Source organism: Mastigoproctus giganteus, chromosome 3 (genome assembly GCF_048544385.1).
Source record: "Mastigoproctus giganteus isolate SK-2022 chromosome 3, ASM4854438v1, whole genome shotgun sequence".
NCBI lineage: Eukaryota > Metazoa > Arthropoda > Arachnida > Uropygi > Thelyphonidae > Mastigoproctus > Mastigoproctus giganteus.
The window spans coordinates 140,360,734-140,377,199 of NC_143577.1; the positions used below are offsets into that span (position 1 = coordinate 140,360,734).

General features: G+C 36.3%; 1 protein-coding gene across 1 annotated transcript in view; it reads left to right on the forward strand.

The window, feature by feature from the left end:
* Nucleotides 1-16,466, forward strand: part of LOC150088290 (uncharacterized) — a 53,222-nt gene that overhangs the window by 13,029 nt on the left and 23,727 nt on the right. The window lies entirely within an intron of this gene.

The window sequence follows — 16,466 nt, forward strand, 5'->3', positions numbered from 1 at the left end:
ATAAGCTACTTATAGAAAATAATTTAGTATAACAATTAAGTCAATAAAATGGCTAAATATAATTAAAAACAGAGTTCGTGAGAGCTGCAAAACTTGACCAACACTTGGATTAAATACCCTTACCGATACTAAGTAATAATGTACAAAATCTCTAAGTTCAAATTAAACTAATTATCTGAGTCTATTAAACTAAGTTTATTAAACTAAATAAACTGAGTGATCATACTATGATCAAATACACAGCACAGACTGAACAAGCAACACATTCTACGGGAGGAGGGAAATGCATAGGTTGTCTATTTCCTTTTCTCTTATTAATTATTTATTTTTTAAAATTTTCTTCTTATTATTTTATTTATTTATTATTTATTTTTTGCTGGTGTAGCATAAGCCATAGGATTCCTTGCAACGTGTGGCCATTGCTTATAATTTTGCTAATAAGCCATGCCCCACAAGTTCCAATTAGTATCTGGAAAATTATAAAAATCTCCCATGTGATAAGTCTTCTTTAGCATTAGCATTTTAGCATTAGTAGAGGCATTTGATGCAAGAAAGCAAGCTTATGCAGCATCAGCCAAAAAAAAAAAAACCACTTCCACTTCACCCCTCTGTTCGTTCAAAATACCTGTCCAGCTGAGCCTTAAACTTATTTAGGCTATCAACCTCCACCACAAGGGATGGAAGTCTGTTCCACCAACCAACCACCCGCTGGCTAAAGGCAAATTTCCGCACGTCTGTCCTACATCTGTCTTTCCTCAATTTGAATTTATGCCCTCTCAGGTGATTTTTCTGAGCTAGAGGAAGAATCCCATCAGCATTGAGCATGCTTAAACCATTCAAGGCTTTATACACCTCTATCAGATTACCTCGCTGGTGCCTAGTCTCCAGACACTGTAATTTGCAAAACTTAAGCCTTTCTTCGTAAGAGCACCCCTTTGTTCCATTCACTAATCTTGTTGCCCTTCTCTGTACTCGTTCCAGCAGCTCTACATCCTTCTTGAAATGAGGCCTCCAGACCTGTATACAGTACTCTAGGTGTGGCCTGACCATCGCCTTATACAATGGAATAATCACCTCCTTATCCCTGCTGGAAAAATTCCTGTATATCATTGACAATACTCCATGAGCTACTCTTGCAACCCGTCTGCACTGCTCAGAGAACTTCATATCTGCCTGCACAACCACCCCCAAGTCCCTTTCATTCTCTACCACTGTCAGTGTTGTACCACAGAGTTGATACGTTGCTCTGGGGTTGCTGTTTCCCATGTTTAACATTTGTCAATGTTAAACTTCATTTGCCACCTCTCAGCCCATCTGCTCAACCTTTCCAGATCCTGTTGCAGCAGCATAGTGTCAGTAGTGTCCTTGACAACCCTGCCAACCTTTGTATCGTCTGCAAACTTGGACATTAAGCCCGATATACCATCATCAATATCATTTATAAATACAGAAAACAATAATGGACCCAACACTGAGCCCTGAGGGACTCCACTAATAACATCAGTCCACGATGAGCAGTGTCCATTGATTACCACTCTCTGTCTTCTCCCCCTCAACCATCCCTTTATCCATAGCAGCAATTTGCCTCCAATGTCACACTGCTCCAATTTGTGTAGCAGTCTTCCATGTGAAACAGTATCAAAAGCCTTTCTAAGATCCAAGTATATAATATCAAAGTTATTCCCTGCATCCAGTTCTTTTGTGACTGCATCATAGTATCCAATCAAGTTGGTCAGGCAAGACTTCCCCTTAACAAAACCATGCTGTGTCTGAGCTATAACTGAAGTCTTGTCTAAATGATCCTGCAGTGCTTCTTTAACCAGTGCCTCCATCAATTTTCCTGGAACAGAAGTTAAGCTCACAGGTCTATAATTACTTGTGTCAGCCTTTGATCCTCCTTTGTGAATTGGGGTCACATTTGCACATTTCCAGTCTATGGGTATCTCCCCTGAGTCCAAGGAAGCTCTCATAATTATGGCTAAGGTTTGCTTACTTCCTTTGCTGCCTCCTTTAATATAACTGGATAGATCCCATCCACCCCGGGTGCCTTTCTTGTGTTTATCTTCAACAGATTAACATTCTTATTTATTACCTTTTCTGCTTGTCTGTTTGTTCATTGTACAGGCTCTCCTCGACTTACATACTTAATTGGTTTCTTTTCATATATGTAAAAGTCCAACTTCAGTCTTATAGATACTAAATACATGTACAGTACAGTGCAACTCACTGAGATTATAACCCCCCCCACCAACAAAATTTACAAGGCCATATGTATGGTATTATTTACACCATTTTACGATTTGTTACCGAGTTAATTGAAAAAACAAACAATGAATAATAATGTAGAGTACAGTATTCATAAGTAATTTAATCTAATACCTGTAAACAGTACTGTATAGCATATAAACAATATACAAGGACAAAAATGAACAAGAAGTTAATTGGCTTACATTATTGTCAGTGTTGTGGAGATGGAGAATCATAAACTATTGATGACACCGGTTCTAATGATCTGGGAGCAGATGGACTAATTGATATTTCTATTCACTGACTTTTTTTTTTTTTTTTAGAGATAAGCAATCAATAACAAAGAACACGACACGCACAAATTGCAACTAACGTGACACACGCAAGTGTGGTACAGAGTTACAAGTTTATAAAGCTTAAAAAATAGGAATGAAGAAAAGTGTGTCTGAAAATTTATTTATGTGTTTTTTTTTTGTTTTTTTTTATTGAAGATTTCAGTGAAAAGGGAAAAACACATTTCACCATAATAATGTAAAAACCCACAGAATTCCAGCTATCTATTATCGCAAATGCAATAAGATCGAGTTTACTACCTGTTTATAATAGATTGCACTAATAGAAAAGCCCAATAAACCGGAATCTGCAAATTGTTTTATGGTAGTGACCTCCAGAAATATCATTAAGGTGTCCAAAAGTGATTCTTATAATTAAACATAGCAATAAATGATGTTGGAGTTGTTGCAGTAGGGTTTTTTAGAGCATCAGCGATATTGCTCTGTGTATATTGTTTGTAAATTGCATGTGTTCTGTGGTCGATTTTCTGTTTGCTGGACAAAAAATCTGAGTTCCAGAACAATAAACAGTGAAAGTGTAGTGCATTTTAATGGTCTGGATTGGTTGTTTGAATTTTGATTCTATAAAGCGGCTGATTCTAGTGATCATGTTAACCGGCATCTACTTATTTCAGGGCTTACGATTGTCTCTGACTGTAACACATAGTCCTTCCTCTCAGCCAGTAGCAGCGTTTGTAAACATGTTGGCCATGTGATTTGCTTTTGCTGCCGTTAGTTAAAAGTGATTTTTGTGTTGTGCTTATTTGACATAAAGTTATATAAAACTAATACAATTAATAAAATTACCTTTTAGAGAGGTAAATAGCTTAGTTATATAGCGAAAATTTCAAATTCCAAGGTCTTGGAACGGATTATCAAAAATCAGTGTGTTATTGGGTTCGTGTTACAATGTTTTCATGATACAATGGTGTTAATGTTGTAAAGCAAGGATCAAGGAAGCCTGAGGCTTGTCCTGCACCAGCCAAAAAAAAAAATTTGAGTACCCTGACAGACAGAGAGAGTAGGAGGGAATCGCCAAAAAAAAGAGAAGAATATGATATCCTGCTCAGGACCCAGGGTCCTGAGCAGGATATCATATTCTTCTCTTATTTTTTTCCCAACCCCATACTCGCAAGATGTGACCCCTGGGATAAATATATGGCAGCATTTTGGTACTTTGCAAGCGTGGTTAAAAACTGTCGATATATTTTGAGTATACAGTATTTTTATTAATTTTGAGTAGCTTTGTACATATCTATGAGGTAGAGGAATGCCTGTAAGTAGAGGAATGCCTGTACTCATCAATCTTTAGCCTGTAACATATACCTACTCTCATTTTGTTTTCCTAGGGCTTATGCTTACCTGCCAACCCTTCTAGTAATTGGGTCTTCCAATTTTTATTCAACTTTTTGTTATTTTTCAAATACACACATGTGGTATTTTTTTCAGTTAGGTAACTAACTAAAAGCAGTCAGACCTATGGAATTTAATGTCACATCCTTAAAAACCAATTTAAGTGGCCCTGCTCATGTTTAGCCTAAGTACAGTGATCATCTGTGTGTGTGTTAACAACATTATTTGAAAAAAATATTATGAAGTTATGTCATGTGTTCATGTATATAATTTTTAATATCTTAATTTCAATTCATGTTTTGCAAGTGCCATTAATGGGGTGGAGTTTAGCATGCCATTGTTATTATTATCGTAAAGCAGGTTATTATAAAGTGTTGTTAACAGTTAGGTTACTTTAAATATGTTAATTATTTTTTTTATGTTTCTTAAGAGAATGTTTGTGAAAGAAAATGAAGTTACTTTTGTATATCGTGACTGCTGTGGTGGTCAATTCACTATACTATGCATCTGCAATCAGATCATAGAATGCAAAAATTTTGGAACACATAATGCCATAAAATTGAACAGAATGAAAAAATAAAAATAAATAAATGGTGCAAAGAACTTTAAAATACAATACATATATTGCATTTTGTGAATTTGCCTGCTGCACAATTTGATATGTATTAATTAGTTGCCATTAATTTGGATCAAAAGTCTGGGATCATGTTGGGATGGTGTCTGAATGCAATTCTAGCACATTCAGGCTAAAGTTTAAGATCTCTATTGAAGGTCTTCTGCTTTTAAATTTCTAAATGTAGGGTGCTTAGGCCCCACCAGCTTTAGTTACTATTACACTGAGAGCTTGTTGTCTTTGATATATTCTTTTGGGATTTCTGTATTGCTCCATTCCCATCATGATAATCCTGCCATGCAGGTCTCTAATTACTCTCTTTGCCCTTTGTTCCCCTTTGTTAATAGGAGAGACATTTGCACATCTCCAGACTATATAGAGACCTTCCCTGAATCCAAAGATGCTCTTATAATTATGGTCAGTTTTGCTTACCTCATTTGCTTCTTCTTTTAATAAAATTGATTAGATTTCGTCAGGCCCAGGTAGTACCTTGTTTACTTTTAGCTTCAACAATTTCTCTTTCACTTTCTTCTCAGTTGTTGTAAAATTATTTCGCTCCCATTTACAATTTGGTGTGCTTCTGGTATTTCCATCCCTGAAAACTTTTTGGGTGAATCCAGTGCAGAATATTTATTTAGTTTGTGAAGCATTCTCAACAGGATCATCAGTAATTATGCCATTCGTGTCTAGTGGGCATTGCGGTTTTACCATTCCTTCTAGTATTAACACAAGCAAAGTTTGTGTATACAGGCACTCCTCTACTTATGTATAAACAACTTACATACAACTTGCAGATATGTGCAAAGCTGTTGCTGTGTTTGGTTATAAGAATCAATTTTGAAATATTTGTAATATTTTTCTAAAGCAGATTTCTGGAGTTTTTAGCAATTTCCGGTTTATTGGGCTTTACTGTTAGTGCAATCTATTATAAATGGGTAGCAAACTCGATCTTATTGCATTTGTGATAATACTAATACTGGAATTCTGTTGCGGTTTTTACATTACGGTATTATGGTGAAATGAATTCTCCTTCACTAGAATCTTCAATCATATAAAAAACATAAATTTTCAGAATCTTCTCTTCATTCCTATTTTTAAGCTTCATAAAGTTTTTACTCCATATCTCACTTGTGCGTATCATGTTAGTTGCAATTTGTGCGTTCCGTGTTCTTTGTTATTGATTGCTTATTTTCTTACTGTTTTAAATTTTACAACAAAAAAAAAAGATGTCAGTGAACAGAAATATCATTTAGTTACACTATTAATTAAGCTATGTATGTAAGCGTAAACTTATTTTTATTTTGCTAACCTGTGGGAAATATTCTTCCGATTTTCATGCATCATTTAATTTTGTTAATTGGAGGAAGTAAAGTGCAAATTTGTGCTCTATATCTTTACTTTTATAGTCTATGGATAATATTTCTCCTATTTTCGCTTATTAGAACAGCCGTTTAATACAAGTAAAATTCAGTTTGCAAACATGATCACAATGGCGGGCGCTTACTACATATCATATAGTGAACTGTATTTTATTTTGGAGAGTCCATTATTGTAAAGTGATTTGATCATAGATTAAATTAAATTATGTATCGTATTTAGATTAAATTAGTTTTGGATAAATATTGTACTCTACATTATTATTCATTGTATGTTTTTTCAGTCTCATTTAACTCGGTTACAAATCGTAAAATTCTGTACATGATGAAGTTTGTTGGGGGTTATAATCTCAGTTCATTGTACTATACTGTACATATATTTTGTATTTACAAGACCGAAGTTGGACTTACGTACTTGAAACAAAACCAATTAAGTACATAAGTCGAGGAGTGCCTGTATATGCTTGTGCACTTATGAATTTATGCATCTTTTCAGGTGTATATATACTTGCACCTTTGTGTTTTTAGTCACTCTAACAGCCCATATAATTACCTGTCCCATGAGGGCCCATCAGCGTAGCTTATAATCCTTACCTCCACTTTCCAGGCTACTGCATGTTCCAATATTAGCAGTACAAGATTCACTTGAACACTTCTTTTGTGGTTGCCATTAAACTATTAGGTTATGTACTCTCTCCAATTCTTAGTTTCCAAATTAAACTAACACTGTTTTCATATATCAGGAAATACTCTGTGCTCCTTCTATTGAAGTGTTTATTCCATTTCTACAAAAACAGTCTCTTCTGGTAATAATTACAGACCGTGTCACGAGCCTTGATTTCCCAAGGGCCATAATTCATGAGCCATAATTTCCCAAGGGCCATAGTTTGGAAATGAGTGATATGTTCATACAAAGTTTTTCAAAAATAATATGTGGATACTAGATTACCCATAGCAAATATTTTGTCAGAACTGTTTCAGAGAAGTAAAGATTAATATCAATGTACAGTAATTATAAAAACCTTTCCCTTGGCTACTTTAGTGTCCCACTAAGGTATCTATGGGACGAACTTTGGTAAAAATCCAATTTTATAAATTTTTACATGTATGACTATTATTGTCCTTTTAAAAAAATTACAGTTATTGTGCAAAAATCATCTGAATTTGAAAACTGCTATGTAAAGTTGTGCATGAGTAAAAATGCAAACTTTGTTGAAAGTCTGACCCTTAGATTTGTTGATTGTGATGATAAAAGTTAAGAAATTATCTTCTTTTCAAAGTAAATGGCAATTAGTTCCACTAGCAAAATCAATTCTTGGGATTTGAAAATCGGTCAGAAAATTTTTTGGATTTTTTTTTTTTTTTTTTTTTCCCCCCTCAATTTTATTTCTAAATAGTGGTAGCAGTAATGGCAAGTGATGCAAGAAGGCAAGCTTATATAGCATCAGCCAAAAAAAAAAAAAAAACACAGTTCACCCATCTGTACCATCGAGAATTTTTCTAGTTCACCCTTGAATTTATTGAACACATCCACTTCTATAACAGTAGATGGAAGCCTGTTCCAACAATTAAGCACTCACTGGCTGAAGGCAAACCTCCGTACATCTATCCTGCAACTATCCTTCCTCAACATGAATTTTTGCTCCCTCGTGTGTAGTCTCAGCAAGTGGAACAATACCATTAATGTTCATCTGACTCAATCCATTTAAGGCTTTAAACACCTATCAGTCATATCAAACCTACCAATCAGATCTTCCTGCAGGTGCCTAGTTTTGAGATGCTGCAATTTGCAGAACTGAAACCTTTCTAGATATGAGTCCCCTTTTGTTCACCTCACCAACCTGATTGCTCTTCTCTGCACTCATTCCAGATCTTCATCCTTCCTAAAGTGAGACCTCCAGACCTGTATGCGGTACTCATGATGTGGCCTAATTATGGATTTATACAAAGGGATAAATACCTCCTTATCCCTGCCAGCAAAGTTTTTGTATATCATTGACAAAACCCCATGAGCTGTCCTGGCAGCATACCTGCACTGCTTAGAGAATTTCATGTCTAACTGTATAATTACCCCCAGGTCTTTTTCATTCTCTGCTACCCTGACAATTAGTTACTCCTACCCATGTGCAGTACCTAGTATTAGTCAATGTTAAACTTCAACTGCCAGTCCTCAGCCCATCAACCTAATTTTCCTAGATCTTGTTGCAGTAACTCACCACTCGCGACTGTCGTTAACTACCCTGCCAACCTTGTATAATCTGCAAACTTGGACTTTGTCTGATATGCCTTCATCCATTAGAAAGAGACTCAGAGAGGACATAAGAAGCTTTAACACAAGAAAAGTAGGACAAACATTAAGGAAAACAGAAGACTTAAATCATCAGTTATGAGCAGTAATACAGAAAGACAAATGATACTGAATCTGAAGAATAGTGATGGTGTACTTATAAATAGCAGAGAAAGCATAATTCAGATAGCAGAAGACTAATATAAAGTATTATATGAGAAGCAAGGGAAGATAGATCACAAATTAGCAACACGTACGACATACCTGATATCCTTCCTGATGAGGTAGAACATGCTTTGAAGAAAATGAAGACTAAAAAAACCCCTGGTGAAGATGAAGTTACTGTAAAGTTGTTAAAATTAGGAGGAAGAGACATGACACAGAACCTGCAAGAATCTTCACAAAATACATTAGGAAAGGCATGATGCCTAAGGAGTGGAATAATGGAATCATAATTTTGCTGCATAAGAAAGGAGATAAATCAGAAATTGGAAACTATAGACCAACTAGCTTGTTGTCCCACATCAACAAGTTGTTCACAAGAGTTGTTACTAACAGCTTAGAAAGAATATTTGGTGTGAATCAACTGAAAGAGCATGCTGACTTTAGGACAGGATTCTCAACTATGGATCACTTTCACATAATATCGCAGCTAATGGAGAAAGCAAATGAATGTACAATACCATTATGCCTGGCATTTGTGGATTATGAAAAGGCATTTGACTCCATACAGCATAAGGCAATGTTTTGAGCACTTGAAAGACAAGGCATAGATGTGCCATACATTAGACCGGTGTTTCCCAACCTTTTTCTTACCATGCCCCACCTAAGTCTTTCTAAAATTCTGATGCCCCCTATGTAACGTTGGGAAACACCGATATACATATTTTTTATATTCAAAAATTGAATTATTCCCTAAATGAAGCCTAATTACAACTTGTTCAGGACACAATACTTAGGTTTTAGGAAGAAATCATTAGGAAATTATTAAGAAAAAAACAGCAAGTAAATTTTCAAAACATATAATAGACAACTAAAATTCAAGTACAAAATAATTTATATGAAAGATTTCTATAATATTTTAATTTTTAGTAATTATTATGTAATTGTTTAATAATTTCAACATTCCATGTGAAGTCACTTCTAGATGAGTGCACTAAATTTAGAGAGAGACCCTTGAGCTTGATGCTTGCCGCAGAGAGATTTTATATTGGGCTCCAATTTAGTCAGCTTCAGTCTCAAGCCTCCCCATTTTGTGATATCCAGTCGATTTATTTTCTTTAGTAACAAATCATTTATGGCACTAAATTCACATTCAGCTAAATATGAAGATGGAAAAAGGTAACAATAGCTCTCTTGCAAAGTTGGTTGAATTTGGGTATTTAATTTCTGTTTCATCCCAAAGCAATGCCATCGCTCCTTTTATATTGAATAAAGTTTCAACTGACTCATCATTTTGCATTTCTGAGAGTTTTTCTTGGTACTGCATTGATACATCAGACAAATCCACTAACATTGGTTGCATCATCCAGGTTGGAAAATCAATTTGTTTTAAATCAGAAAACCTTTCTTTTAAATCAGCGGACAGAATTTTCAGATGATCGACAATAACAAGTACAGCGGTATCAGTCACTTCACATTTTTGCAGCCAACGAAACTGTTCAAAATTTTTGTTACAAATATATTTTTGACATAATTCAATAAATGTAATGAAACCAAATATCTTCGCTTTTGCATCGACGAGAGTTTTATTTGTTCCTCGAAGTTATTTATTTAATATATTTAGTTTTTCAAAGATATCGGCTAAATAACTCATTAATGCTTTACCATCGACCGTTAACAGATGCTTCATTTCAGGTTTGTCACTTAAAAAGTCATTAATAGTATCAAATAGTTCCATAAATCTTTTCAAGCAGTTCCCTTTCCAGAGCCACCTTACTTCAGTGTGAAGTAAAAGTCTCACATGGTCTGCATTTTGTTCTTCACAAAAAAACTTGAAGAGACGCTTTATAACTGATTTTAGTACTTCATTAAGAACAGGCGAAATATTTTTAGCTACCAAGTTTTCCCTATGAATAACACAATGCACAAGAAGCATTTCTGGATTCTCATCTTTCATCAATTTTAAGCAGCCATTTTTCTTGCCCATCATATTTTTGAATTGCCCCCCTGAACAATCAAATTTCCCCCATGTGGGGCGTGGGACCCACGTTGGGAAACACCGCATTAGACAGTAGCAAATTTAAAAGTGAGAGAGGAGTTCGGCAAGAAGACACTATCTCTGAAATTGCTTACTGCTGCACAAGATTGGACTGGTCGCAAAAAGGAGCAGTGTGAATGTACCTAAACAATTTACGATTTGTAGATGACATTGTGATCCAGAAGAATTAGAGAGGAAAATCTTAATCAGGAACTGTGCCACAGGAAGGGATATAATCATTGGAGCAGCAGAAATTAAAAAGGTGCATTCGTATACTTACCCTGGACAAATAATTAGTTGTAATAAATGGCTAGAATTCAAGAGAAGGATAAATTTCAGATGGATAGCATTCAGGAAATATAGTCACATACTGAGGAGCAATATCCCAATTTCTCTGAAACGTAATGTATACTCTCACCAATACTTATGGAAGTGAAACTTGGGCACTCACCAAAAGAATGGAAGAGAAGCTGAAAACTACACAGTGAAGAATGGAACAAATTATATTACGAATCAGACTGGTGGATGTGTGAAGAGAAACACGTGAATTAGGCCCTAACTCAGGTAAAGGGCATTCTTATAAAAACTAAACTGAAATGGATCTGGACAGGATATGTAGCTCAAAGACATGTTGACAGATGGACTAAGAAAATAACAGAATGGTACCAAGAAGAGCTAAAAGAAAACCCGGAAGACAACAACTGAGATTGACAAATGAAATTTAAGAGTTTGTGGGCAGTAAATGGATGGTCATTGCACAATAGATGGCCAATAGAAGGAATTGGAAAGTTGCTGGAGAAGTCTTCATCCTGCAGTGGATTGAAAATATCTGGTGATGATACCTTCAATATCATTGAACCATGGCAACTGAACCATGGACAGGTGGGAAGGAGCAGCAGTGCGTAGCACACGCTTCTTGATTAGACCGGGGTTCGAGCCCGTCACCACCAAATACGGAGGATGCGGAAAGGTCAGGGAATGACCACCGCATATCCCGGAGCAATATAGCCTTAGTTGCTAATGCTCCTAAAAACCAAATAACAAGCAAGCAAACAACAAGCAACTGAACCATGGGGAACTCCACCAAAACATTAGTCCACGAAGAGCATTGCCCATTGATAACTGCTGTTTTTGTCATCTTCCACTTAACCATCCCTTTATCTGTAGCAGTAACTTACTTTTAATGACAATTGCTCCAGTTTGTACAGCAGTCTTTTATGTGCAACAGTATCAAAAGTCTTCCTGAAATCCAAGTATATGATATCAAATTTATTTTTTGCATCCAGTTCCTTAGTCACTGCATCATAGTAACCAATGAAGTTGGTTAGACGAGACTGCCTCTTGATAGATCCATGCTGTGATTGCAGTATAATTGCGTGCCTGTCAAAACTTCTTTAACCATTGATTCCATTATTTTCCCTGAAACAGACATTGGGCTAACAAGTCTATAAGTATTCAGTGTCGCATTTTGATCCCCTTTTATGAATCAGGGATATATTTGGACCAGTTTAAGAGCATCCTTCCCCTGCATTCAAGGGAAGTCTCTATGGGACTTCCCTTGAATCTAAAGATGCTCTCATAATTATGCCTAAGGGCCTGCTTGCCTCCTTTGCTGCCTGCGTTAATATAATTGGATGGAATCCATCCACTCCTGGTGCCTTTTTATGTGATTCCCCAACAATTTTCCCCTCAACTATCCTTTCAGTTATCACAGTCATTTAGATCCTCGTTAAAGTTTGATAAACTTCTGGCATCTGCCTTCCCTAAAGAATTCCTCGTGTGAGAATGTAGATGCAAAATACCTACTTAATTTGTCAGCAACCTGAGCAGGGTCATCATCAGTTAACCCATAGCCACCAAGTGTCTCGGTAGTTCATCTGACATTCATTTAAGTCTTGGTGTTTAGGTATTCATTTAGGCCTTGAAAAGTATTTCTTTGTTGCTATGAAAAGCTTAGTAGCTTTTTTGATTACTTCCCTGAATACTTCTTATTTAGAATTTGCTTTTGGTAACATCATCAGTTGGTCCCACTGCACACAATTTAAAAACTGTCTGAGACCTCAGTAGTACCTTATGAAAACTTTTTCATTTACCCATGACAGTAGTTATGTCTTTAATTAAATTCCATGTTAGTACACAAGAATCACTGCTGGTAATCAGATCAAGAGTATTGCTTCTTCTTGTTGGCTCTCTAACGTGATGCTGAAGAAACAGTCATCCAAGAAATCCACAAAAGTCAAAGGCCATCAATATATCCCATCAATGTCATCAATATTGATGATATTGATGGGATATCAGAGACATGGTGTCACACAGGTATAAGGAATGCAGAATTGGAATTTGGGGAGCACAGTGTGTACAGAAAGGTTAGACAGGATAGGAAGGGAGGAGGGAGGTTATCCTGTTAGTTAAGAAACACAAAAATCTAGGCAATGTATTCAATTGACATTGGTGGGCAGTGCAATGTTGAGTTAGTTTGATGTGATATAAGCACGGGGAAAGCAAAAATGATAGTACGATTGTGTTATATGCCTAATTACTGGATGATTGTTTTCAACAGCAGCATGTTTGAGAAGCAACCAGAGAGAGTAATACTTTTGATCTGATTATCAGAAGTAATTATTCATGCATTTAAAATCTGCAGATAAAAGAACCACTATAAGGCGGTGATCACAGTGTACTGATGTGGTATTTATTTAAAGATGTAATTGCTTTCGTAAAGGTGGTCTCAGTTTTAAAATTCTATTCTATACAGTGGAACCAACTGATGATGATACCAAGTGCAAATTCTAAATGGGAAGCATTCAAGCAATTGATCTTGGAAGCTACTAGGCTTTTCATACCAACTAAGAAATACTGTTCGAGGTTTAGCCCTAAATAGATGTTAGATGAACTCATCAGACTCTTGGCAGAGAAGAAAATGTATGGGCTGTTTATAAATTATCAGGAAACACAGAAGCCTATGGTAGAAATAAGCTAGTCTGTAATCAAGTCACAAAGAAGGTTAGGCAAGCGAAGGCAAATTATGAGAAATCTTTGGGAAAGTATGCAAATAAAAATAGCAAAAACTTCTTTACTTATGTAAACTCTAGAAAGAAGGGAATGGATCTGATTGGTCCACGGGAATGAATCTGATTGATATCGATGGTTCCTCTGTTGATGTTCCTGCTCAAGTAGCTGTCAAACTGAATGAGTATCTTTCCATTTACATTCAAACACAAGGAATTCTGTGATTTTGTAATAACTGAGAGCAAAGTGGGGGGGAGAAATAGTTGAAGAAAGGCAAAACATAAGAAATTAAATAATAATATTAAACATAAGAAAGCACCTTAGATGGATGTGATCTATTCAATTATATTAAAGGAGGCAGCAAAGGAAGTACGGCAACCCTTAGCCATAATTATGAGAGCATTCTTTGACTGCGGGAAAGTCCCCGAGGATTGTAGAAGTGCAAATGTATCTCCAATTGAAAAAGGGGGATCAAAGGGTGGCATAAGTAATTAGAGACCTGTTAGTTTAACTTCTGTTCTAGAGAAAGTAATAGGGTTACTGGTTAAAGAAGCATTGCAGGATCATCTATAAAGACTGCAGTAATAATTCATACACAGCATACATTTGATGAACGGTTCCACATGACCCACTCTCGAGCCACTTCCGATTCCATGACACAAGAGAATGGAACACGTGATGAGTACCGTGAACCTGCTGGTATTTAAAGACGCACCGCTGAAGAAGGAGTCAGGAGCCTTCGAAAGCTATGGTTTTATCGCTTTTAATTTAGTATATTTTATTATTATTATTATTATTATTAATATCCACATGATGCAAGGAAGCCTGAGGCTTATGCTGCACCAGGAAAAAAAAAAAAAAAGTTCCCGAGTAACCCTGAGAGAGAGAGAGAGAGAGAGAGAGAGAGAGAGAGAGAGAGAGGGAGAGAGACAAAAGTAGAAGGGAATCACCAAGAAAGAGAAGAAGGATGATATCCAGCTCAGGACCCTGGTTGTGCCAAGCCCATACTCACCAGATGTTAACCCAGTATATTTTAATGTATTTCATATATTTTAGTTGTAAAGTTAAATATAATTTATTGTAAATACAGGCAAATATAATTTATTATAAATACATAGTTATCAAGATTCCAGTTTTTGTTTTCGTTGTGTTTTATTTCTACATAAGGTTGGTGAAAAACATTTAAAACTACAATATTAGTAGAGGCATATGATGCAAGAAAGCAAGCTTATGCAGCATCAGCCATAAAAAAAAAAAAAAAACCACTTCCACTTCACCCCTCCGTTCATTCGAAATACCTGTCCAGCTGAGCCTTAAATTTATTTAGGCTATCAGCTTCTACGACAAGGGTTCCACCAACCAACTACCCGCTGGCTAAAGGCAAATTTCCGCACGTCTATCCTACATCTGTCTTTCCTCAATTTGAATTTATGCCCTCTCAGGTGATTATTCTGAGCAAGAGGAAGAATCCCATCAGCATTGAGCATGCTCAAACCATTCAAGGCTTTATACACCTCTATCAGATCACCTCGCTGGTGCCTAGTCTCCAGACACTGTAATTTGCAAAACTTAAACCTTTCTTCGTAAGAGTACCCCTTTGTTCCATTCACTAATCTTGTTGCCCTTCTCTGTACTCGTTCCAGCAGCTCTACAGTATTAAAGGCAGGTTGCTTCAATGGATAAAAGTGTGATTTAGTGGGAGACAACAGAGAGTGATAATCAATTTTCGTGGACTAATGTTATTAATGGGTTCCCCCCCCAGGGTTCGGTGTTAGGCCCGCTGTTTGTTTTGTATATTTATCAATGATATTGACGAAGGTATATCACTTTTAATATTCAAGTTTGCAGATGATACAAAAGTCGGCAGGGTTGTTAATGACAGTAACGACAGTGCGCTACTGCAACAGGCCGTCACCACCAAATACGGAGGATGCGGAAAGGTCCGAGAATGACCACCGCATATCCCGGAGCAATATGGCCTTAGTTGCTAATGCTCCTAAAAACCAAATAACAAACAAACAAAAACAAACAAACAAAAACTGCAACAGGATCTAGAAAAGTTGGGCAGATGGGCTGAGTGACAACTGAAGTTTAACATTGACAAATGCAAAGTACTGCAAATGGGTAGCAGTAACCCCAGAGTAATATACCAACTGTGTGGTACTACACTCAGGGTAGTGGAGAATGAAAAGTACCTGGGAGTAATTGTGCAGTTAGATATGAAAGTTTCTGCATAGTGTAGACAGGCTGCCGGATAAGGATGGTGATTATCCTCTTGTATAATGCAATATTCAGGCCACACCTTGAGTACTGCATACAGTTCTGGAGACCTCAGTTAAGGATTTAGAGGTGCTGGAATGAGTACAGACAACGACAACAAGATTGGTGAGGGGAACAAAAGGTTTCTTTTACCATGAATGGCTTAAGTTCTGCAAATTGCAGCATCTGGAGACTAGGCACCTGCAAGGTGATCTGATTGAGGTGTATAAGGACGTGAATATATTGAGCAAGCTCAGTGCTGATGGAATTCTACCTCTTTCGCAGATTAATCACCTGAAGGGACATAAATTCAAAATGAGGAAAGACAAGAAAAGACAATTATAGAATAAATGTGTGTGGAAATTTGCATTTAGGTGGCTGATAGTTGAAACAAACTTCCGTCTGTTATAGTGGAGGTCAACAACTTAAATAAGTTCAAGGCAGAACTAGACAAAATTTTGGAGTGAATGGATGGGTGAATTTTTTTTTTTTTTTTTTGGCTCATGCTATATAAGCTTAGTTTCTTGCATCATATGCTTCTGCTAATGCTAATTCTGCACTTTTATGCAGAAATTATATGTACTTGTATAATTGACTATTCGGGGCAACGTCTGCTGTTAATTAGCAAAGAAGTTTTTAAAAAATAATAAATATAAAAGCTTCCATTGCATTTTTCTGAATATTATTTATAAAAATATTCAGTTTCACATGTTTTTTATTTGTGCTTACCTCACCTCACCTACCCAGAAAGTTTTGTGGCCAATGGACAAAATTTTAAGGATCATGCCTT